At 36.9% G+C, this 17,975-nt stretch overlaps 1 long non-coding RNA gene across 1 annotated transcript; it reads right to left on the bottom strand.

The window, feature by feature from the left end:
• Positions 1-14,653: 14,653 nt before the first annotated feature.
• On the bottom strand, positions 14,654-16,011 carry LOC134805610 (uncharacterized). Its single transcript, XR_010146334.1, has 3 exons — positions 15,936-16,011; positions 15,019-15,235; positions 14,654-14,818 (listed from the first exon to the last, which is right to left on the bottom strand). It is a non-coding gene; the product is annotated as an uncharacterized LOC134805610 (long non-coding RNA).
• Between the last annotated feature and the right edge of the window lie 1,964 nt (positions 16,012-17,975).

Genomic DNA, 17,975 nt, shown 5'->3' with positions numbered 1-17,975 from the left:
TTCAGTACCCCACACCTGGCTCGTTTATATTTTACACCGTTACAAAATCCATCCATCGATTATAGACTTCCTACAAACTGCCATGCATAGTTGGCAGACAACCCTCACTCTGAAACAAGAAGGAAAAACATTGATTACTGAACCTGTTAGTATTAAGAGAGGTATTTTTCAAGGAGACGCTCTTAGCCCGTTATGGTTTTGCATGGCATTAAACCCTCTATCCGAACTCCTTGACAGGACTGATGCAGGCTTTAAACTTAAACACGACAATTCACACTACAGGTTGACTCACCTTATGTATGTTGACGATATAAAACTTTTCGCGGATAATGTGACAGAACTGTTTCGGCTCGCAGACATAACGCAAGAGTTTTCCACAGATATAGGTATGCAGTTTGGCGTAGATAAGTGCAAAATACACTCATTTCATAGAGGACAAATTCAAAATAACACTTACACCTTAGACACTGGAGAGCGTGTTGACTATATGACTGAACAAGACACATATAAGTATTTAGGGTTTCAACAGTCCAGACAGATACATCAAAAGCAGACGAAGCTCGAACTTAGGAGAAAATTTAGACATAGACTTGGCATCATCCTCAAATCACACCTAAACTCACGAAATACAGTTAAAGCTATAAATACTTTTGCAATTCCGGTCTTAACGTATTCCTTCGGCATCATAAACTGGTCACAGTCCGACTTAAAGAAACTCCAGCGCACAATAAACACAACGTCAACAAAATACAGGAAACACCACCCAAAATCCTGCACGCAAAGATTATCTCTACAGCGGCGAGAGGGAGGGAAAGGCTTAATAGATTTAACTAACTTACATAATAAGCAAATAACCACCCTCAGGCACTATTTCCACACCAAAGCCGAGCAGTCAACACTACACTCCTACACAGTAAAAATAGATGACCGCTACACTCCCCTTAATCTACGCGATAAAAATATCCAACGTAATGAACAAATTGTAACCTCACAACAAAAATCTTCGGAATGGGCCCAGAAATCGCTTCACGGAAGACACCACGCTGATCTTGCTCAAACGTTTGTAGATAGGGATCTATCAAATACTTGGCTGAAGAAGGGTGAACTCTTCCCCGAAACCGAAGCTTTTATGTTGGCAATACAGGATCAAGTTATAGCCACCCGCAACTACAGGAAACATATCACTAAAGACTTAGACCGACCGACTGACTCATGTAGACATTGCAATAGTGCCCCCGAAACCATCCAACACATAACAGGTGCATGTAAAGCCATAGTACAAACAGACTACAAACACCGTCATGATCAGGTAGCCTCTATAGTCCATCAATATCTAGCCCACAAATACAAATTTATTGAAGTACAAAAACCATATTATAAATACACTCCATCCACGGTGCACGAAAACCGGCAATACAAACTGTACTGGGATAGGACAATAATAACAGATAAAACAATTCATTTTAATAGACCTGACATTACATTTTTTGACAAAGATAATAAGACCATTTACATAATAGATATAGCGATTCCAAATACACACAATCTGCAGTCAACGGCCAATGAAAAATTAACAAAATATAAGGACTTGGCAATAGAGCTCAGACGTCAATGGCATGCAAATACAGTTCATATAATACCAATCATAATTTCCACAACTGGAGTAGTCCCCAAAACCTTAAACAATAGCCTAAAAACCCTACAGATCCCCTCTTACTTCATATACACAATACAAAAAGCCACAATCTTAAATACATGCCGGTTAACTAGGAAGTTTTTAACCTCATCGACCATAAATGATACTCTGTAATACTTAGAAATGTTTTATTATGCTTGGCCATGGCCCGCATAATAAACAAACAACCCTTGAAAAAGGAGATATATAAAATATCAACCATATTAATAATAATAATAAAATGTTTTATTGCAGGCATTAAAAAAAACCCATACACATCTTAAAAAAATAACTAAAAACTAGCTTAACTTTAACTAAAATTTTAATAATAAGTATTATATAAAATTTAATATTAATATTATTTCCGGTTCTCGCTCTGATGAACAGATAGCCAGTGTCTAAAAACATGACTATTTGGGTTCTCACTTATCGTCCTCAGAATTTCATTTTTGGAGCTTCTAATAGCTTCCCAAAAGGAGGCTACTCTGGCTCTGAGGATCGCGAAGAAGTCAGGTACTCTGGCCGCCGCAAACATGTCTGATGCACTACAGTATCTAGGCTTGTGCATCAGGATACGATATGCATCATTATATTGTACCCTGATGCTACTGTACGCCCTCCTCGTGTACCTAGTCCATAACTGGCACGTATAAAAGCTTTGGCAATATGCTTTAAATAACGTGATTTTTACCTCGTCTGAGCAACGACCGAATTTACGTGCCAGCATATTGCAACGAACGGACAGAGCTCTTCTCTCTCTTTCTATATCTGCGTCATCGTTTAAGGTCTCCGTCACAATATGACCAAGATATTTGACCGATGTTGCAACCCGAACTGGTTGTCCATTCAAAAACACTCGTGGGACCCTGTCCGGACCCCTTTCACACCTAAAAACCAGCAGGTCAGATTTGTTTACGTTATACACCAATCCATGATTGGCTGCATAGCGCTCACAAATCGCTAGTAGGTCACTGATACCATGGATCGAGGGGCTGAGAAGCACCATATCGTCTGCATAGCTAAGGTTATTTAAGCAAACATTACCTATGTGACAGCCTATTCTGGTACTTCTCAGCTCCTCGATCAGGCCGTTGACATAGATGTTGAACAGGTCCGGAGAGGTTAGCCCACCTTGGCGCACGCCACATTCTAACCTATAATCGTTAGAAAGCACGTCTCCCCATCTTACGTTATTTAATTGGTTCTCGTACCAAAATCTCAAGACACTCACGACATCCGATGCTACCCCAAACCCAAGCAGTTTCTTCCACAGTAGGTTATAATTAACCTGGTCGAAAGCCCTGCTTAGGTCTAGGAAGCACGCGTACACCGATGTACTTCTTTGGGTGTAATAATTTACACAGTGTTTAAGTGTAAATATGGCGGAATCTGTCGAGAGTTGGGACCGAAAACCAAATTGTGCATCACTTATTTTTACGTTCCTCATCAGTTCGGGTTGCAACAATCTCTCCAAGATCTTACCGACGACGGTACCAAGAGATATTGGCCTATAGTTTTTAAGGCTGGATAAGTCACCCGTCTTGTTTTTAGGCACCGGCGTCACAACGGTACGCATTAAGTCACTGGGCAGATAGCTATATTTAATGCAAAGATTAAAAAATACAGAAAGTACGTTAAATATTTCGTCCCCCGCGTAGATAATGTGCTCCACACTGAGACCATCAAAACCCGGTGATTTACCACGTTTCATTGATCTTACGGTCTTCAGGATCTGTTCAGGGGTGAATGTCAACTCCGAGCTCCCATGAGGTTGGTCTGCAGTGTGGTGCGCATCACATACTGTGGGCAATGGGTCGGTTTTAAAATGTTGAGCAAATAAATTGGCAATTTCCAAAGAATTTTGACAGTTTTCTATATTATTAGGCAAATTAGTTTTCGGATTTAGCTTTTTAACCGCACCCCAGAATTTTACAAAATTTTTATTTTTTTTTATGTGTTGCTAAAATGTCCAGTTTAATCCTATCCTCGTTATCCTGACACCACTTTAATTTATTCTTAAATTGTTTGCGACTATTGCTCATCTGTTCATATGACGGCCCGGAAGACGGCTTACCATTCATTAGCCAGCATTTAAAGTGGAAACGCGCCCGCTCATGGAGATCTTTGACGTGGTAATTCCACCCCGTGACCTGTCTATTTTTATGCTTACGTGAACCAGAACGAGAACCGGCGCTAGCTATAGCCGCCTGCTTTAAACATGTAACAATCATATTATATAGTTTGTCAATAAGAACAAAGTGCTGAGTGCAACTAACATTACATTCTATACAGTGACTAGAGTATCTCATGTTTTTAAAACTATCACAGCAAAATTGTGCATATCTACTTATTTGGTCAATATCCCTATTTCCCCATATTACTTTATTTAAAGTACTTTTAATAGGGTCACAACACTTTAATGCTATATTACTGATATTACAGTCAATAATAAGAGGAAAGTGATCCGACCATATCACATCATTAAGCACGCTAACACTTGAGATGGTGTTTGTCCCAGCATAGGTGGTAACGCAGTGATCTAACCACCTTCGTACTCCGTGCCCATGCGCTTCACTCATAAAGGTATATGTGTCACTGTCAAGTCCAAGCAATACCTGGTCTGCACAAATAAGTTCGTGCTCGTCGCAAAACGTCTTCAGTTCATCGCCAAATCTCGTATTCGGATGCGCGTTAAAATCGCCCAACACATATGCAACTTCACTTCCGCTTTCTTCTATAATAGCATGCATGTTTGCGAGACAGTCCGTGAAACTAATAAGATTTTCCTCACAGTCCACCGGCATGTAGATACTAAGAACTAAAAATTGGCGCTCCCCGAGTTCAACTCGAATCGCTGCCAATCGATCACTTGTACACGTAACCACAGACACGTTAGAAAATATAGACTTCCGCCACATTAAGGCGACACCTCCATACGGACGACCTCGCAGGACACCTTTAGATGTATCAACCGAAGACTTTGCAAAGCAACCAAATTCATTATTAATTTCATTAACAAAACCCAGGTCATGGGGAAGGAGCCAATGTTCCTGGAGCGCAATAATGTCTGCCGTCGCCGTCAGTGACTGTACATGTTGTATAGATCGTTTAATAGACTTGCAGTTGAAAGATGCTAAGCGCATATTCTGTCTGGTTGTACTATCCATGAACATTACGAGGCTTCACGGCAAACGAGCGTTCACGGTACCGACGATAAACAATACCCGCCGGCCAAAAATTACTGTCGAGGAATTTAGTCACTTGATTACTCTTAATGCTAACTTTAAAAGAATTAAAAGATTTTTCAACATGTTGCTTCAACATTTCAACTTTAAAACATTCTTCCCCCATACTCCGAATATGTTCTTGAATATCCGCCTCTTTGACCCATTTTTTCGTTCTGGATACATATATAGAACAATAAGATTCCGCCACTTCAATGCGTGTATTATTGTTGCTAAGTGTGCCTCGCATATTTTTTTGTCTGGAGCGCTTCTTATTTTCTACCAACTTAAATTGGTCCTTATCGGCTGTATCATTACGGGTGTCATTCAAATGCGCCGTGTCCTGTGACGGCTTTGATGCGATAATGTCTCTGTACGAGAGCGTAAGCGGAATGCATGCAGCATCGTCAGCGGTTTGTAGATACGATGCAGGTGGCGGGCACGGCGCCGGAGGCGAGTTAGCAACAATACTTTGGTTCGCAACCGTATTAGTACTTACCTACGTAATAATGGGTTGAGCTAGGGCAATATAGATTGATTGGCGCTGTGGTATATCCATGATATTTCGAAGATATTTAAATGAGTGTTAGGTTATTTCCTGACACTATTTAACTGTGATTTGAATGTACGCTGTAAAGTTGAGTTTCTCATCTTCCTCTGTCGGTTGTCAGTCTGCTCATCCAGAATAACACCTAAGTACTTTATAGACGAAGTTTTTCTATTGTTTTACAATTACATGACGTCTGGTAGGTACCAGTGGTAACTAATATATGAATAAACTTTTGACACATTTAGAGACCACGAGGCGGAAGCAGCTGTTTTATACACGCACACATATCTCGTTTAGTCTGCGTTTAGAGTTACAAATTGTATTGAAGCCAGTTCGTCACCAAAGCTAGACCGCTTTCTGTGAAGGCGCTTACTGCATCCCAGGAAGCACCGTGAAATAGTATTGCCGTGTCATCTGCGTAGCACAACGTCTGCATTGGTCAGATCCAAGAAAGTCAAGTCGTTAATGTAGATTAGAAACAAAGTTAATCCAAGTATATGTAAAGTTGTTTGTTTAAAATTACCGACTTGTTCTTTAACCCTAACACATGTGTGCGGCCTGACAGGACAGTTCCGCGTATCCGGGAAATCTACAATTTTCTAATTATTATTAGAATAATTTCAATCGACGGGAATTTTTTTTCAATCTTATAAATCTTATAATGTTGGCGGGATCATTTTGGCTGGTGTTGATTGAATAACCAAGGTTGGGCCTACACTAGTAAAGTATTCATTATAACCGTGTATTGATTCGCTTTCAGTATCCTTGGTTTTAAGAAGTTCGTTGCATTTTAAATATTTTAGCTTGGTTATTGTAGCAAGCAAAGCTCTGCTGATTGCTGTTGATCAATTCGTCAATTGTGGTTGGTGCAACTGACGCTTTAAGTGGCAAGTAATATAACGATATGATGATAATACCTACATATGATGATAAGTATAATATTATCGAATTATAAAATTGCTGGATTATTTTAATTAATGAGTTACGTATTAATGAGTTACGTATTAATGAGTTACGTATTAATGAGTTACGTATTAATGAGTTACGGATTGATGAGTTACGGATTAATGAGTTACGGATTAATGAGTTATGGATTAATGAGTTACGGATTAATGAGTTACTGGATTAGTGAGTTACTGGATTAATGAGTTACTGGATTGATCAGTTACTGGATTGTTCAGTTACTGGATTGATCAGTTACTGGATTGATCAGTTACTGGATTGATCGGTTACTGGATTGATCAGTTACTGGATTGGTCAGTTACTGGATTGATCAGTTACTGGAGTGATCAGTTACTGGATTGATCAGGTACTGGATTACTGGATTAATCAGTTAATGAATTATTGAGTTATTGGGTTATAGAGTTATTGGATTATAGAGTTATTGGATTATAGAGTTATTGGATTATAGAGTTATTGGATTATAGAGTTATTGGATTATAGAAATATTGGGTTATAGAGTTATTGGATTATAGTTATCGGATTATAGAGTTATCGGATTATAGAGTTATCGGATTATAGAGTTATCGGATTATAGATTTATCCGATTATAGAGGTATCGGATTATAGAGTTATCGGATTATAGAGTTATCGGATTATAGAGTTATCGGATTATAGAGTTATCGGATTATAGAGTTATCGGATTATAGAGTTTATTGGATTATCGAGTTGAGTTTATTGGATTATCGAGTTGAGTTTATTGGATTATTGAGTTGAGTTTATTGGATTATTGAGATGAGTTTTTTGGATTATTGAGATGATTTTATTGGATTATTGAGATGAGTTTATTGGATTATTGAGATGAGTTTATTGGATTATTGAGTAGAGTATTGGATTATTGAGTAGAGTTTATTGGATTATTGAGTTGATTTAATGGATTATTGAGTTGAATTATTGAGTTGAGTTATTGGATTATTGAGTTGAGTTATTGGATTATTGAGTTGAGTTATTGGATTATCGAGTTGAGTTATTGGATTATCGAGTTGAGTTATTGGATTATTGAGTTGAGTTATTGGATTATTGAGTTGAGTTATTGGATTATTGAGTTGAGTTATTGGATTATTGAGTTGAGTTATTGGATTATTGAGTTGAGTTATTGGATTATTGAGTTGAGTTATTGGATTATTGAGTTGAGTTATTGGATTATTGAGTTGAGTTATTGGATTATTGAGTTGAGTTATTGGATTATTGAGTTGAGTTATTGGATTATTGAGTTGAGTTATTGGATTATTGAGTTTAGTTATTGGATTATTGAGTTGAGTTATTGGATTATTGAGTTTAGTTATTGGATTATTGAGTTTAGTTATTGGATTATTGAGTTTAGTTATTGGATTATTGAGTTTAGTTATTGGATTATTGAGTTTAGTTATTGGATTATTGAGTTTAGTTATTGGATTATTGAGTTATTGGATTATTGAGTTTAGTTATTGGATTATTGACTTATTGGATTATTGACTTATTGGATTATTGGGTTATTGGATTATTGGGTTATTGGGTTATTGGATTATTGGGTTATGGATTATTGGATTATGGATTATTGGATTATTGGGTTATTGGATTATTGGATGATTGGATGATTGGATTATTTGTTTATTGGATTATTGGATTATTGGATTATTGGGTTATTGGATTATTGGATTATTGGATTATTGGATTATTGGATTATTGGATTTTAAAATTATTGGATTATTGGATTTTAAAATTATTGGATTTTAAAATTATTGGATTTTAAAATTATTGGATTTTAAAATTATTGGATTTTAAAATTATTGGATTATTAAATTATTGGATTATTGGATTATTAAATTATTGGATTATTGGATTATTAAATTATTGGATTATTGGATTATTAAATTATTGGATTATTGGATTATTAAATTATTGGATTATTGGATTATTAAATTATTGGATTATTAAATTATTGGATTATTGGATTATTGGATTATTAAATTATTGGATTATTGGATGAAAAAAAGACGGAAATAGAGAATGTTATGTTGTGATGAGACACGTTTGTGTCATGAGAGTGATTCAGTAAGTAGCACATTAAAAAATAAGAATGGAATCAAAAAACAAGAGAAATAATGTGCTACACGTAAAATTTGATTAAAAAAATGGTATGTTGTGAGACACGTTTGTGTCATGAGAGTGATTAAAAAAAAAAAAGAAGAGAAATAATGAGTAAAAAAAAAAACATAGCAATCGAATATGTTAAGTAATGTACTTTATATGTATTGATGCATAAAAATTATTGTATATTGTTGTATAATTATTGAATAGAAACTTAAATATTTCGATGGATTTATTGGATTTGAAATAATTATGTGAAGATATAGATTAATTCAATAAATAATAAGAAAAATGTATATAGACAGACAAAGAAATTGTATTAAATGGGTAATGAAGGATTAATAACTTTCTTACTGAATGCCCGATGATTTGACATGCCGAGTGTAAGATTAGATGACAGACGCGATTAGTATGACTGTGCATGAGGACATGCACAATGTCAGGATGGGCGAGTGTAAGATTCATTAAAATTACTAATTATTAGAAACAGATTTAATGAAATAGAGTTGAATAATCTCGATAATTTAATAAATTTAAAAGTAACGTGATTGATAGTTGACCTTTGTAAATAGAAGGTAGTTGGAAGAAAGAATAAAAGACGACTGGCATGGCGGTTAACGGGCATTCGGTTACGGGCAGAGGTGAAGGGAGGACGATTGTGAAGTGAGGTGATTGGAGATTGAACTGTAACGGAATATTGTGATCAGGAAATATATTGCTGTTATGGAAGAAGGAATTTTTATTACACTCCATTCATAAACCGCGTTGATGTCCTCTTGAAGGTTTTCACAGTCACTAGCGGATTTAACTGCCATGATCAGCTTTAAGTCGTCTGCAAATAGCAGTACCGTAGATTTTCGAATAACTTCAGGCAAGTCATTTATCAAAATCAGGAAAAGCAATGGCCCTAAGTTTAATCCCTGACTTATACCTGATCGTGTTGTGTACGTCTTGGAAAGATATGGGCCATACTTAACAAATTGTTTTCTGTCCTTAAGGTAACAAGAAAACAAGCGCAATAGGCGGGGGGTGAATACCATTATTCCCAGTTTAAGTAGCAGTAAATACGTCGTTGTCCAGTTGTCCACCCTGTCGAATGCCTTCTGAAAATCGAGATAGACGATGTCAACCTGACAGTGATCGTCCATCTTACTAGAGAGAACTACGAACTACGCCATACTGTCCCTCCCTCCATTACTATTTCAATGTGTGTATAATATTAAAATAGTAATGAAGGGGCGGGACAGTTTGGCGTAGTTCATCTACTTAATATACCTTTCGGTTTTGCAGCTGCCTTTGCATATGCTGCATTGCACTGTGCAGGGTAGAACCATCCTCCGACACGTGCAGCGCATTGTTTCGCAGCCTTTTTTATTTACAGACGCAATGGTCCAGGTATGATAATTCACGCCATATCTCCCTGGCTTCAGACCATTGCGGTTCCCAATTGTCATTAGATGACTTCCAACCCCAAGAAGATGGCAATGGCACAGATGCATCATCAGGAATAAGGGCATTGCCCCCTAAGTGGCCCGCTTGATATGTGACAAAAAGCGCGTGTTTATGTAATGATGCCGATGATAGTGGGATGCTGGTTACTAATTTATTTTTAGTAGCAAATAGATCCTTGCGTACCAAGTTGACCCACAAATGTGCTGTTTGTGGGTCAGATAGGTAGCAGGTGACATTTTCCAGCATAGCCATGATTTATTCAGGAAGCCTTTCTAATGGCTGCGATATTTCTTTCAAAGCTGGTGTAACTTCAGGGTGTGACAACCACGTTTTGAAGCAAGACTACTTTCCTTTTGTACGAAAATAAGAAGTAGTGTCACACCCTGTAAAGGCGTGAAAGCCACGAAGAGCAGGACCCAAAATATTAGCTATTTTATGAACTTCGACATAACGGCGTCTATTGGCAATCCCGATCAATAGTCATAGTTTTTCAAGAGTACCAGCAGATCTCAGGCCTCATGTTCTACAACTAGTACAAAAAGTAAATGCGAAGAGAATAGACCATGTATTGGATATTTATCTGCCAAATTGCCTAAATAGACGAGAACGAGAAGGAAGAGGGGCTGGCATTCGACGAGCCGTTGACCGGGCTGGCCTGCAAGAGTTATGGCTCTTGACTGGGACTGCAAATAAACGCCGTTATGTCGAAGTTCCTAAAAAAGGTAATACTTTGAGTCCTGACATATCGACTGCTCTTAGTGGCTTTCACGCCTTTACAGGGTGTGACACTACCTACTTCCTATTTCCATACAAAAGGAAAGAAGTCTTGCTTTAAAACGTGGTTGTCAATGTTATCACACCCCGAAGTTACACCAGCTTTGAAAAAAATATCGCAGTAAATATAAAAGGCTACGAAACAATGCGCTGCACTGCACGTGTCTGAGGATGGGTCTACCCTGCACAGTGCAATGCAGCACATACAAAGGCAGATGAAAAAACGAAAGGTACCTATAAATGAACTACGCCAAACTGAGCGGGACAGATGTCGATTAGCAATGTTTGGCTACGTATTACTTGGTTGTAACGAAATTCATAAAGTTGCGTAAAGAGTACTCGTAACGCCCTCTATTGGCGTATTGTTGAACTAAGATGACAGGTAGAAGGCTTTGGAACGTCAAGTAGTGTAACTTGGGTGAAGTTAGGTACGAGTTGGCATTTTTGTCGTTATGTTGGTAGACCGGTCGAGCAGGTTTGCCTACTTGACTTAAAAGGCGTGAGCGGTGAGGCTCCTCGAGCAGAATTGATCGAGCCGCGTTAGTGATCGGACGTTAGCCAACCTCGTGCCTAATTCGCCACGTTCCTGAAGGCTTATACCTGAAGGATTATTCTGAAAGCGTATAGATTCTAACGTTCTTTAACCATTCAGCTAAGTGTTTTATTCCAAGTGTTATTTTGATTTCTTACGTGTAATTAGAAGCTTACCTTTGTAAAATAAAGAGAAGTAGTGTTGTTTTGAAAAGATGTGTCCCGCCGAGTTTGTTGCCGGTCCCATATTGGGATACCCTTCTCCAATTGAGAAGGAATTAAATCTTCTCGGGTCAGAGGTGTACGGTTGGAGCCAGCCTAGCTTGATTTGAATAAAGACTTGAACGATTTTATGCGATCCTTTTATTTGAGTGCAATCCAAATACATCCCAATAGCGACTAGATATTTTAGTAGGCACTAGTATGGTTAACGAGTCCGAAAGTTTATTTCATGCACTGGTAGCATACTGGTTTAGCTGTGAAGTAATACATCGAGGTACTACGCCCACCCGCCATCCTGTACAACACCCATGCTGGCCTCCGTCATATATGTATTACGTATATTTTGTTCTGATTTCATATGAATTTTGTTTTCTTTTTCAGACTGTATTTACATAAAAGATATTTACAGTGGTACTACAAAACTAAATTCATAGCTTAAATCTAAGATATGCCCTCGAGGCATTCGTACCAAGGATGCTGGCGGCATTTCCTCGTTGTATCGCAATGCTTATACGTTGTGCGAGGATGCCGCCATCAGCTCTTCGGTCACCTCTTTTCTTTAAGTTCAACAAGAAAAAGACCGAGTAAAAGACGACAATGATAAAGAGGAGTGAATAATTAGCGGAAATAGATTTTTTATTTATTTATAGCTTAAATTAAAGTAAATTTATTTTCTGTCCTTTTTTACGTTTCAAAATAAAGAAAATTATTAAAGTTGGCAGTTTTGGCGCGAGCGAGCGGGCCGTTCGGGCGGCAGTTACGTGCTTTTTGTAATGCGTATAGTTCAAAAACTACTCGACGGATTGCCAGCCATTTTTTTTGTAGATAATATTATTATCAGGTTTCATTTAAAGTAAAAAATATGTGACCATATTCTAGAATATTTAGTAGTTATTTTCATTAGAAGGAAAAATTAATTAGAAAATTGCACAATTTTCTTAATATTCGACCGCCATCTTTAATTTATTAAGCGGAAATACATTTTTTTGGTTATATATAGCTCATTTAACAAAAGAAATATATTTTCTGTTGTTTTTATACCTTTGAAAATAAAGAAATATCATCAAAGTTGTCAGTTTCGGCGCGAGCGGGCCGTTTCGGGCGGCAGCTACGCGCAAAGTCAAAGTCAAAGTCAAAATATACTTTATTCGTGTAGGCCTAGGAACAAGCACTTACGAATAGTTATTAGGTACATATTATCTTAATCTAATTATCATAGCAATTTATTGATGTTAATATTATTCCATAATAACATTGGATTATTTAACAGATCAAATTTAACACTAAGAATTTCACAAAAGGATCGTCAAACATGAAAACATGTATAAAAAATACTAGTCTAGAATTTCTAGAATAAAATCTAAATATCAAAAATAACATAACAAAAGAAGTACCTACATACATCGGAATATCCATTTCCTCATCAATAATCAAATATACCTAATAAATAAATAATCATTTCGAATAACAATTAATCCCACGTTGTATTATCATTCATGTAGTCTTGTGTGGTATAATAAGCTTTAGAAATAAGTTTACGCTTTACATAATTCTTAAATTTATTAATAGATAATTCCGTAATATGGTTTGGAAGTTTATTATAAAATCTTACACAATTACCCATGAATGATTTTTTAATTTTATGGAGCCGAGTGAAGGCCACTGCGAGCTTATGTTTATTTCTAGTATTAATATTATGAATTTCACAATTTTTCCTAAAATTTACAATATTTTTATGTACATACAAAATATTCTCATAAATGTATTGACAGTGCACTGTCATTATGTCAATTTCCTTAAATTTATCTCTATGTGAGTCTCTATGGTTCATTTTGTATATTGCTCGAATAGCCCTCTTCTGCAGAACAAAAATGGTATTTATCTCTGAAGCACCACCCCGCAGTAAAATACCATATGCCATAATGCTATGGAAGTAACTAAAATATACTAATCGAGCTGTTTTCACATCAGTTAACTGACGGATTTTGCTCACTGCAAAAGCTGCAGAACTCAGTCTATTCGAAAAAGTAGCAATATGGGGACCCCACTGGAGATTAGAATCCAAAGTTATACCAAGACAAACTGTACTATCAACTAATTCCAATTCCTCATCCTTCACAGTGACACTTGTTTGCACATGCCTTACGTTACTACTAGTGACAAACTTAATACATTTAGTCATTTTCTCATTTAACAATAAATTATTCACATTGAACCAATTTACTACTTTTGAAATAGCATTGTTTACATCATTGTAAGCTTGTTGCTGTTGTTTGACTTTGAAAATAAGTGAGGTGTCGTCTGCAAACAATACTATATCCTGGTGGGTCTTAACAAGGAATGGCAAGTCATTTATATAGATAAGGAACAGGAAAGGCCCCAATATTGACCCCTGTGGTACACCCATAGGGACCAATGACCCAGGTGAGCGCTGTCCATTCACATCGACCCTTTGTATTCTACAATTTAAGTAGGACTTAAGTAAATTCAGTGCCGATCCTCTAACTCCATAATAATGAAGTTTCCTGATTAATGTTTCATAACAAACGCAATCGAAGGCCTTAGACAAATCACAGAAGACACCTAAAGCATCTCTTGACTCCTCCCAGGCATTGAAAATATGCTTAATTAGCTCAACACCAGCATCGGTTGTTGAGCGACCCCGTGTAAAACCAAACTGCTTATTATGCATTAAATTATTAACGTTAAAATGTCGTACTAATTGACAAAGAACTAATTTTTCAAAAATCTTGCCAAATGTTGGTAGCACAGATATCGGTCGAAAGTAAGTGGGGTCAGAGCTGTTACCAGATTTAAATAAAGGAGTTACTTTACTATGTTTCATTAGATCAGGAAACTCGCCGCAATCAACACTGTTGTTAAATATAACTACCAAGTCAGGCGCTACAATTTCTACTAAGGATTTGACAGCATGGACAGAGACTCCCCAGAGGTCATTAGTTTTTTTGACATTAATTGATTTAAACGCCTTTATTACATCTGAGGTACAAACATGTTCAAAATGAAGGTCTCCACAACTCTCTGAAGCGTTATGTTTTAATAATGTAACAGCAGATGAGGGTGATGAATTCAAATCCTTAGTTGTGGATACTGGTACCTCGGTGAATTTTTTTTCAAATTCTGTAGCTACTTCTAAATTGGAATCTATAATTTTGTTATGAATATTTAGTTTAAGTTCTTTAATTGTGTGTTTCGAGCGACCAGTCTCCACATTTATTACTTTCCAGGTTGCTTTAATAATGTCGGAACTACTTTTTATTTTCTGACTTAGATAATTTCGCTTAGCTATATGACAATCTACTTTAAACTTATAAACTGAAATAAATGTCATATACTAAGAAAAACACAGCCTGGGGCACTGGAGGCCTTGGTCACTTTTTCTTAGTATATGACATTTATTTCAGTTTATAATTTGTATAGTAGTGTTTCTACTTGATAAAAACAAATTAAAATATTTTTCAGAAAAATAATTTAATTTGTTCAAATACTTCTAATAGTACTTTAAACTTCTTCGAATATTCCTTGACATGTTCTTTAAATTCATCACTCTGATTAAACCGCCGTTCCTCATACAAGGCATACAGTTCACGTCTTCGTTGATGTAAGTCCGCAGTAGCCCACTCACTAAAAACTGATGCACCACTAACTACGACCGATTTTGAGGTGAATATCGCATTATAATGATCCATAAAAGTGTGAAAGAATGAATTATACATACTATTAGGACTAGGGATGTACCGACTAGTCGCCGACTAGTCGGGAAAGCCGACTATCCGGCCACATTTGTAGTCGGCGATTAGTCGGCGACTAGTCGGCAAAAATGGCCGATTAGTCGGCACTTTATTAGTGAAAGAAAAATAGAAAAAATAGAAATCAACAGTCAATATTTACCATACGTTTTATGTTTATTTTACTAAAATACCTATTCAGGGTTGCATGCGAAAACTTTTGTTCATATAATTGACCGTTTGACCGTTATCGTATGTTGGGGGGCTGGTTTTTTCCTCTACAGGTCGATCTCAACTGATTCTCGTGTAATTTCATGTGCAAGTTCTATAGTATTTTTATTATTATCATTATTCAGTTTTTTTTAATGGTATAGAGACTTAGACAGGGCACGTTGCTCGTAAAGACGCTGACCACAGGGGATAGGTTCTTACGTAGGATCGCAAAATAAAAGAACTAAAGACAGAAATTGAACGAGGATTCTTGTGATAGGTCTATGACCCTGTAGAGAACACCTTTTAGCCAAGCTAATATGATGAATAGCGCAACCAAAGGAGCAAAACTATTGTTTTTCACCTGAACTTATACGAAACTAATGATCTGGCCGACTAGCCGACTAGTCGGCCGACTAATCGGCCATTCGAGCGCCGATTAGTCGGCTAGTCGGCCAAATCAATAGTCGGTACATCACTAATTAGGACTCATATCGGAAGACAAAAAGGGTAGCGCCTGAACTAAACTTTGCTTCATACTTTCCACGCGGTCCGAGGTTACTAGTACAAAAGTTATACCGGTGTGAAGTTAGCAGCCAAAGTTAGCAGCCGCCGATAACCCAACCAAATTAAGAAGTCAACATTTTTAATGTAAAAAATGTCATAGAAAACCAGTAGAAGACCACCTGATACATGTAATTACAAAGTAAACAGACCGAACAAGACTACAAGTGATGAAAAACTAAAATATGTACATTTTCATCAAATAACTCATGCTATCTGTAATATCGCCTAGTAAAACGGCAAGCAAGCTCTAGAGGTTTTTAAAACAGGTTCCATGCAGCTAGATAACCAAGGTAAAAAGCTGCTGGGATCTATAAGTCATACTCGACCATAAACTTGGAGAAAAGGGGAGACCAAGACAAACTGAACCCAAAATATTCTAAATAATTGCAGTATTCAAAGATTTCTAGCATGAAGGACGGCAGGCAAGGGATTTTCGACCTATGTGGCAGATAGCTACTGTCATAACCTGCAAAAGATTGCGCATCGCAAGTTGATACTCGATCGATAAGACTAGTCAATTAAGAGAAAATTATAAAATTAAGATTTTCTTACTTAAGTGGCTGATGAGAGCTACAAGTGCTGAAACGGCAAGCAAGAGATTTTTGAAACCTGAACTATACAGCTAGATAATCACGCTAACGAACTGCTGAGAGCTTTAAGTGATACTCGACCGTAAACTTTGTGAAAAGGGGAGACAAAAGCTAAATGTACCCTAAATATTCTGAATAGTTGCAGTTTTCAAAGATTTTTAGCATGAAGGACGGCAAGCAAGGGATTTTCGACCTATGTGGCAGATAGCTACTGTCATAACCTACGAAAAATTGTGCATGGCAAGTTGATACTCGATCGATAAGACTAGTCAACTAACAGAAAATTATAAAATTAAGATTTTCTTACTTAATTGGCTGATGGGAGCTGCAAGTGCTGAAACGGCAAGCAGGAGATTTTTGAAACCTGAACTATACAGCTAGATAATCATGCTAAAGAACTGCCGAGAGCTTTAAGTGATACTCGACCGTAAACATTGTGAAAAGGGGATACCAAAGCGAAATGTACCCAAAATATTCTGAAAAGTTGCAGTTTTCAAAGATTTTTAGCATGAAGGACGGCAAGCAAGGGATTTTCGACCTATGTGACAGATAGCTACTGTCATAACCTACAAACGATTGTGCGTCGCAAGTTGATACTCGATCGATAAGACTAGTCAATTAAGAGAAAATTATAAAATTAAGATTTCCTTCCTTAATTGGCTGCTGAGAGCTACAAGTGCTGAAACGGCAAGCAAGAGATTTTTGAAACCTGACCTATACAGCTAGATAATTACGCTAAAGAACTGATGAGAGCTTTAAGTGATACTCGACCGTAAACTTTGTGAAAAGGGGAGACAAAAGCTAAATGTACCCTAAATATTCTGAATAATTGCAGTTTTCAAAGATTTTTAGCATGAAGGACGGCAAGCAAGGGATTTTCGACCTATGTGGCAGATAGCTACTGTCATAACCTACGATCAATTGTGCATGGCAAGTTGATACTCGATCGATAAGACTAGTCAACTAACAGAAAATTATAAAATTAAGATTTTCTTACTTAATTGGCTGATGGGAGCTGCAAGTGCTGAAACGGCAAGCAAGAGATTTTTGAAACCTGAACTATACAGCTAGATAATCATGCTAAAGAACTGCTGAGAGATTTAAGTGATATTCGACCGTAAACATTGTGAAAAGGGGATACCAAAGCGAAATGTACCCAAAATATGCTGAAAAGTTGCAGTTTTCAAAGATTTTTAGCATGAAGGACGGCAAGCAAGGGATTTTCGACCTATGTGGCAGATAGCTACTGTCATAACATACAAACGATTTTGAATCGCAAGTTGATACTCGATCGATAAGACTAGTCAATTAAGAGAAAATTATAAAATTAAGATTTCCTTACTTAATTGGCTGCTGAGAGCT

The sequence above is a fragment of the Cydia splendana genome, unplaced genomic scaffold (genome assembly GCF_910591565.1).
Source record: "Cydia splendana unplaced genomic scaffold, ilCydSple1.2 scaffold_45_ctg1, whole genome shotgun sequence".
Classification (NCBI taxonomy): domain Eukaryota; kingdom Metazoa; phylum Arthropoda; class Insecta; order Lepidoptera; family Tortricidae; genus Cydia; species Cydia splendana.
The sequence above is the reverse complement of the archived record's forward strand: the minus strand, read 5'-3'. Positions and strand labels throughout refer to the sequence as shown.